The following is a 9,433-nucleotide window of genomic DNA, read 5'->3' as shown; positions in this document are numbered from 1 at the left end:
AGGCTTTGGCCCTATCAGGTCCAGTCCAACCACTCAGCTGGACTGGTGCAAGCTTGCCAGACCTTTGCCAGGCTCAGTTTGTATGATTTCAAAAATAAAATAAAAAGGGATTTATTTCACTGATAGGTGTTGCCGACCCAGCTGAACCAGGTTCGGCTGGGCGACAACATGGCTTGTCAAGCCCCAACCGAACCAGGTTCGGCTGGGCCTGTCAGGCCCAACCGACCGGGTTCAGTTGGCCAAAAAAAAAAGAAAGAAGAGATACATATGTATTGTCATGTGTTTGAAATTACATCTTTTAAACATAATGTTCAAGTTACATGTACGAAATACATTCAGATTTTGTATGTCACCGTATGCTTAGTTTATGCATAAGTGAGGGTCAAATCAATATATGTAAATTTTTAGTTATGTTTATAAATTTTCAGATTTGTTGCTTGTATTAGACTCGGCCTTATGCATGCAAAAAAATGATATTTTTCATATGCTTAGACTTGATATATTATGCTGAATCAAAGTATTATTGCAAGGTTTTTTTCTTGTGTATGTGCATACATTAAATTGATGTATTTTGGTATGTGCACCATTGCATGAGTATCCATTTGTTTACTTTGAGAAAGTTTATGAATAAAAGCATGTAAAGGGGCATAACATGCATATGAATATTGTTGTTCATGCACATCTCTAAATTAGCATGTAATCTTTAAATTAGCATGTATGATTGTGCGTTGAAAAACATGTGAAAAGAATACATAAATGACATGTTCTTTATGATTTTTGTATTTGAATGCATCGATGATCAAAGGTAGATCATCGTAGGTTGTGTGAGCCTTGAGTATGTGTTGCTCATTGTTTAGTTATTTATGCATGGCAAAAATCAAACCTGATATTATTGTTTTAATTGCATTGTTTCATGTTATCACGGGTTGTAGTCTCGTGATGAGCTTCACATGTTGATTTGCGAACCTATGTTATTAATTTTGCATATTGATTTGTAAAATAAAGAAATATAATTAATAACAAGATAAAAGAAGAGAACAATGTAATCTACACTTTCTCGATGTCCGTTTTTTAGTATAAAAATCCTGGACTTTGTGGTTTTGAGGAACCGTGATGATACTAAAACTCTGTACGTTATTGTGCCCTTAAACCCGATATTGAGGTTCACCTCTCAACCACGGTTTTAGAGAAATTTTGCCACTTTGCTTGGGGTTAGTATATAAATACAACTGTGGTTTTGGTATACCAAGAAAGTGACATTATGGTTGTTGATTTTCATAGTGTCTCGGCATTAGATGTTGATTTCTAATGTTCGGACGAATGATATTGATTCCTGATATCGGTCGAGGGTTGAGTGTGAAACTCAATAATAAAATACAAGTTGAGTGTTAAGCTATAACTGGGGACCTAACTTGACCTTGAAAATTGTTTATCCGTTTTGAGTATTTGCGGGCAACGGTAATAAAAAGAGAAACTAAAGTTTGTGTGCATTTAATAGGGATATGCATATAGAAATTTTTTTTGATAAAAGATAATAATTTATTCATGCATGTGCACTGAAATCATGTATATTCCTGCTATGTATTAGATCATGCATATTTACTTATTTCTTTGTGATGTATTGGTGATTGCATGATATTTACTCTCTATTGCATGATAAATATCTCTATTGCTTACTTGATGTTCTCTATTGATAATAATTATTATTTTTTACTTAGTAATTGTTTATTATTGCTTGAATGATTATTTGGATTATGAATTTGTCATAATTGCATTCCTCTAAAATATTGCATAAATCTTATTTATGTTTTTTTTACTTATTTGTTTCATTAGAGGGACCTCTACGCAACATCTTTGATTCAGACACCCCTACTTTTATGTTTTTTTACAGTCTCTAAAGCTTAGTGAGAAAAACTGCTTATGCGAGAAGCTACGAGGGCTACACGACTACTTAGCATACTCTTTCTGGGATAGCGTGACTTCACACTTTTGCTTTATTTATATTCTTTTGCATATGTTTTCAGACTATATGAATTCAATTAATAAAGTTGGTTTGTTTTGAGTGATGGTAATATAAGAGCCTTTGTAGTTGTGGATGTATTATAATTGTAAAGGCCTCGTGTCTCTAAGAATGTTTTTGCAATTGTTAAAAAAAATTTGTCACTTTTTAACGGGTACGAGTTGGGGTCGTTACAAACTTGATAGAGTAGCATAAAATAATGAAATTTTCAAATAACCACAAACCTTTTGGTCTGATTCATGCGCATAACAAAAGTTTACAAGTTTTCAACTTTCCATCAAAGTTTTTGCCTGGGTTAAGCAAATGATACTTAGGTTAATTACCTCCATAGCTTCTGTTAATTATCCATTAGAATGACCCTTTTACCCAAACACCTTCCAAATGTAGCTCTCTCTCTCTCTCTCTCTCTCTCTCTCTCTCTCTCTCTCTCTCTCTCTCTCTCTCCTTGCTTGGTAGTGAAATAGGTTGGGGTGGGTTAGGTGAGGCCTGACATTTTGCCCAAGTTGGCCCCCTGAAGTGGACAGCCAGACAAATATTTCAATATCATATTCGCGTAAAAATGAAAATCGGATTACCAAATTGTAAATAGGTGTGGTCGGAGGGCCAACAAATCACAAAATCAATCGTACCGTTCCTCGTGCATTCTTTCTTTCAAGGATGTGCAAAGGAATCAATGCCTAGTGACCTTCCATGGGACTCCAATCTCTAGAAAAAGCCAAATACTATATGAAACATGCATGATTTACCTTTTTTTTTGGAAAATAAGTCCTATATGACAAAAATGACATCTTTTTCAAAATGCCCTACAATTTTCAAAATCTTTTTCATGTTCAAAATCATAAATAGCAACTTTGTTAAGACCTTTTAACCCTTTGCATATGTGAAACTTATGAAGTTCATGTGATATATGATATGTGTTTATTTGTGGACATCACAAAGTTTGCATAATCGTATTTGTGAATATCCTATTAAGCCCAAACCTCAAAATTTTGCAAATACCTGACTAAGTTCGTATATATGATACGAAGTTTGCATAATCATATTTGTTAACAAATTGTTAAACTTAAACTTCGAAACTTTACAAATACCTGACTAAGTTTGCATATATAATGCAAAATTCGCATAAAAAAATATGTGAACATCTTGTTAAACTCAAACCCCAAAACTTCATAAATACCTGACTAAATTTGCATATATAATATGAAATTCACATAAAATTTTTTGTGAACTTCCTGTTAAACTAAAGTTCATAACCTTGCAAATATTCTACTTAATCTGCAAATACTTTATAAAGCTCACATAAAAATATATGCGATGTTAAATTGAACTACGTAACATCGCAAATATTGGACTAAAGTCACATATATATAGTTATCAACGCTTATACCTTATGAAGGTCACACTCCTAAACGATTAAGTCTGCACCTCAAGGCTATTTTCACATAAACGAGGGTTTTTTGTGGACCCCAACAAGTGTTCCCCAACCTGCTTCCCATCAACGACTTTTTTAGCAACTATTTTTGACAATTCATCAGTGGCATTGTATCCTCGAGTATTCCATCGATGGTGATTATTTTCAGTAAGCACATCTTTAACGGCTGAACCATTTTTTTTAAACAATGATTTTTTCATTTGTTTCAATGATTCATATGGCTCTATTCTCCAGTTTGGTTGTTTATATGTTGCGTATCTTGTATGTTAAACATGGTATGTTGAGAACATTGTTTGACTTTTGTTGTTTTCTTAATTATTCAAGTTTTTGCATTATCAATAGGCTATTCTGTTTGTTTTTTGTAATATGTTTTAATAGCATGTATCTTATGTCTCTATTGCCCGCATGTTTACCTATATTATTTGTTTTGTTATTGTAGGAAGTTTGAATTTGTTTAAAACAATATAACCGCTGAGAAGATTGTGTCGGAGGGCTCCACATCCAGATTATCTTCTAGTATTGGATCACAGCAGAAAAAGCCAAAGAATAAAAATTAGGAATTCAGTCATCCTATGTACTATGAAGTACATAGTAAGCTTGACACATGGATAAAGAAGGAGCCACATCCAATACGAAGAATCTGGGTGTTCGATATTTTTTATAAAAAATATACTCACTGTAAACCCTAAAATTTGTGCTCAAACAATCAGTAGCAAACACCTTCAATGTTGGCCAAACAACAACTAACAATTTCGAAGTGGCTCATATCAAAGGCAAAATATGTAAAAAAAGTTGAAGGGTTTGTGGCCACAATCTTGTCTTCCCATCCCGAAAGCATTTAAGGAGGAGGAGGGTGACTCTTTGATAAACAAGAGTAATCCATTCTAATGTTATTGCATGCCTCAATGTTCAAATACATTGTAATATTCAATAGTTTTTGTGAATATTGTAATATATATATTTGAGAGATTTGCATGTTCGATATGGATCTTCGCTAATGGACTTCAAATATTTATGCAATTTATGGCTATTGTTATTATTTTACATAATTAATTATAAAATTTAGATTTTTCAAAATGGTATTTGAGTTTGGATGTCGATGAGGGATCCAAGAAAATCAACCCACAGGAAAACAAAGTTCAGAATATATGATTGAAGCATACTGGATCTTAAAATTTATTTAATTTGGATCCAGATTAACTAAACTCATATGATGGGATTTGGATCGAATTAGAGTAGAATTAATTTCAGTTGGATCTCGAGGGAGATCCAAACTGATCAACCCACTTGTTTTGGATTGTGAACTAGACCCAATTCAAAACCAAGAAATAAATAGGTAAATGAGATTACATATACATTTGAGACCCAAATGAATCCCATTAAACTAAATAAGATTTGGGTCCACTTAGAACCCAAATGGATATATATATATATATATATATATATATATATATATATATATATATATATATATATATATATATATATATATATATATATATATATACATACATATAAAAGAAAATAATAGATTTGATTTGGATGAGACCCAAATAGGTCTCACTAAATCCAACACATGACACCTCACTCACCCTCAACCCACGTAAGTTGGATCCAATTAGGATCCAACACATGACCCAATCCAAACACTGGACACACTTTAAGACCGGTCTCAAAAGGGAACAAAGCCAAATGGACTTGGGTTGGGCCCGGACCCAAAACCAAACCCTCAAATGAGTTAGGGGCTGGATCCAACCCATAAACGCACTATTTTAAACTAAATGGGTTGTAGCCAACTCCAAGGACCCTAAAAACCATTTTTGGGTTGGATCAAACCCATCTCGCTACCCGACCCCCACCACCATGGCCTGAACCACCGCCACTGTCGTGGCCTGAGCCACAACCATCACCGTGGCCTGAGCCACGGCCACCTGGGCGCCGGGTGCCCTTCACCAAGCCTGAGGGGACGGGCGTCCTTCCCCTTCCTCATTTCACGGATGGCGGGGGACACCTCCCTCGCCGCCCGTGTTGATGTACCCTCCTGCGCCTCACGTGGCGGGAGGGAGGCGGGGGTCACCTCCCCGGTCGTCTGCTCTCCCCTGTAAAAGGGCAGGAGGGAGAGGAGGCCTCTGCCACCACCTCCTACCCTCCCTTGCCTTCTCTCTCTTAGCTCTCATAGTCTCTCTCTCTCCGCTCTCACAGTCTCTCTCTGTCTGTTTTTCCGGTAGAGGGGCAGCGGAATCGCCGCCTGCTCTCCGCCCTCTCCCATTTTTCGCTGAAATAGCAGGTTGAGTCTTGTTGTTCCCTCTCTTGTTGGTGCTTTTCGCAGCAGCAGTAGTAGCGGCGCTGCCGCTACCACTCCTCCCCTTCTTTTCCAGCAACCCGAGGCTCGAGCCGTCGCCTCCTTTCGGCTTCTTTCGATCCCGTCGGCGACCACCAAGGGTCACCCCACCCTTTTCGGTTTTGTGTAGGTTTAGCCCCAGTCGAACCGAGCCTAGCTCAATCCCACCGAATTGAGCCTAGCTTAGCCCAGCTGAACCGAGCCCAGCCTACCGAACCACCGCGATTCAGTGTTTCTGCCGCCGACTCTGCCACTTTGCTGAAAACCGAGCCATCACCTTCGCCGTGACCTTTTCTGGCTCCTTGGGAACCTACAAGAATCCCGAGGTAAGATCCTTACGCTGTTCTTTAGATAATTATATAACATGTGAATATATTCAATTTTAGCGTGTACGTCAAAAATGTGTATATATATATATATATATATATATATATATAATGCATAAAATACACACTAATTGATTAAAGTTTGTAAAATTTAAAAGGGGTAAATAATTTTGAGCTTTTCTAATAATTACCATCTTTTCAAATAATGGCCAGCTTCTCTAATAATTATGAACTCTTTAAATAATTATAAGCTTTTTGAATAATTATGAGCTTCTCAAAAAATTACAAGCTTTTCAAATAATTACGAGCTTTTTGCATATTTACGAACTTTTTGAGTAATTATGAGCTTCTCAAAAAATTACAAGCTTTTCAAATAATTAGGAGCTTTTTGCATATTTATGAACTTTTTGAGTAATTATGAGCTTTTGCATAATTACTCGAGGAGACTATAATCAAGATAAACAAAGACCTTATTTACACTGTCTTGAAACAAAAATATGCCCTAATAAATTCACGGTTATATTCTGAATAAAGTTGCAGTTACTTCACAATTGTAAAGTTTGAAATATGTCATACTGTTTCTTATTAGACTATTTCATGCCTTAGAACTATATTAAAATTATATCATGCCTTAATTAATTGTAACATCTTACGTGAAAATATATGTTTTAATATTATGTAATTACCTGAAATTGGTATATACCTACTAGGCTTTCACGAGTCTGACCTTTTAAAGGGCTTTCAGGTGATTAATGTATTGCACAATGGATGACGAAACGCAAGAACGATGTCGAGAGCTATAACCTCTTAGGATTCACGGCTAAACTTAGGATTTTGTTTTGTTTGATCCTAAGTACTATTTTAATAGCAACTTCGTACTTTTCATCTATTTTACTGTATTTTGTGAATGACTACCTTTAGAAATATAAATTATTTTTGGTTTTTCATAAATGATTCATGAATGTTTCACTGATCTTACGTTGGTGACTCATACCTTTATCCAACTTCAAAGTCTTTCAACCCCTGCATGAAAAATATCATTTTTGATGTTTAAAGTTAAAAGGAAAAAAATTAATTTTTCGCTAAAATTTTGGGTTAAGATTTTTGCGGCATTACAGAATTGGTATCAGATCTCTGGTTCAAAACTTCTGATTCAAATCCCGACCTGCATCCAACATCACACTGTGAGTATTCCTATCTTAAAATATTTATATTTTTGTGATAACATAGGATGTTATGAAACTTGAAAATGCTAAGAATTCTTTTTAATAGATGTCGTACAAAGAAATAGTCGAGGCCTTGAATGCCCTGACTGAGGTCATGCAACAATAAGAGAAAGCAGTTCAAAACCTAAATCACTAGGTTCATCAATTGGTTCACAAAAATGCCAACAGAGAAGGGTTCGGTGACAGGCTAGAATGCCAGATATGCCATAAGATTCACCTCAATCAAATATGTATGTGGGATCTAGAAGAATGTCTCTATTGCAGAGAAATGAGTCATTCTACTTATGAATGCCAACCTAGGCAGGCCAAAAACAAAAGTCAACTAGCAGCAACAAATATTGTTGATGAGGCCTCACACAAAGGTAGCCTCCTAGATGCACCAATGCTAATAAAAATAATTTCTTCGGACTCGTCGTCAAGCACACCAGAAGACAAGGAGTCTATCTACACTTCGGCCTTACTCGTCTATGCTCCAGCTTCACCCTTCTACACCTCGAACTCGCCTTTCTACACCTCTAATTCGCCCTTTTATACCCCAACTTCGCCCTCCTACATTCTGTACGCAACGAGGCATACAAAAAATAGGAGCATGCCTTACTATATTGTATCATGTCTTGATGAATTGTGACATCTTATATGAAAATGTATATTTTAATATTATGTAATTACCTGAAATTTGTATATACCTACAAGGATTTCACGAGTCTGACCCTTTAAAGGGATTTCAGGTGATTGATGTGTTGCACAGTTGATGGCGAGATACAGGGACACCGTCCAGAGTCAGAACCTTTGAGGATCTAGGGTCAAACTTAAGATTTTGCTTTGTTTGATCCTAAGTACTTGTTTAATTGCAATTCTATAATTTCTTTCTATTTTACTGTATTTTGTGAATGACTACATTTAGAAATATAAATCATTTTGATTTTTCATAAATGCTTTGTGAATGGTTCTCTGATCTTACACTCCTGATTTATACCTGTAACCCACTCCAAAGTCTTTCAACCTTCGCATGAAAAATATTGTTTTTCGCTATTTAAAGTTAAAAAAAAAATCAATATTTCACTAAAATTTTGGTGTTAAGATTTTTGTGGCATTATATACATGAAGTTATGCGGTCACCTTCAATAGCAGATGGAGACTATGGATAATATAGGAAAAAGATCAATGTAAAAGGACAGATGTAGTACCTAACTAAGAGGAGGATGCAAATCCTAGGGCTGAGGTTAATGTGGACCCTCCTCAGGAAGTGGATGTGAGGGTCCTATGGCTGAATCAGATCCTCAAGGCGATGTTCAGGTTGGGTTGGAGAGTGAACTAGATGATCGTAAGGGAGGTCTGCATAAAATATAGGCGAATAATGACCAATATTTGTGAGGATGGGGAGGTCTACATAATATATAGGCAAAACAATGACCAATATTTGTGATGATGTGGAAGTTTGCAAAAAGAACTTATGAACAGTTGACCAATACACTTGTGAATTCATCCTAAATATGTGATTTTCTTCCTACAAAGAATTGTGAGTATCGAGAATTTCACACAAAAAAATATGAAGATCATAAAAATTTATAGCTTTATCTGCTCAATTCATATTCATTTTTCACCTATAGTTTTACCTACTCAATTCAAATTGACAACATTTACAATCATACAAATTCATGTAAAACATATAATTTCTAAAATATTTATCAGCTCAATTCGAATTCATTTTTAGTTTTACTTGCTCAATTCAAATTCATATAATTTATAAATTATAGAATATTTAAAGAATATCCAAATTTACTGTGTTTCAATATTGAATTCATACAAACTATGTTCCAAATTTATAGATCATATAAACTGTGTTCTAACATTGAATGTATACAAACTGTCTTGCAAACTTACAGATCATTGAATTTATACAATTTTAAAATTACAAATTTACATTGACTATTCAAACTAAAATCCCCAGAATTATCAGCAACTCAACTATCGAGACCTCATCAGCTGACATCTCTCGTCAACCTCCGCCTTTTCATTGGCCTTTATACCATTTGTGTTTTTGTTATGGTTCATTTTTGTTCTCTGCCTCCCCGTCAACCTTTTTTT

This window comes from Nuphar pumila, chromosome 14 (genome assembly GCF_984573655.1).
Source record: "Nuphar pumila chromosome 14, dmNupPumi1.hap1.1, whole genome shotgun sequence".
In the NCBI taxonomy this organism is placed as follows: Eukaryota; Viridiplantae; Streptophyta; class Magnoliopsida; order Nymphaeales; family Nymphaeaceae; genus Nuphar; species Nuphar pumila.
The sequence above is the reverse complement of the archived record's forward strand: the minus strand, read 5'-3'. Positions refer to the sequence as shown.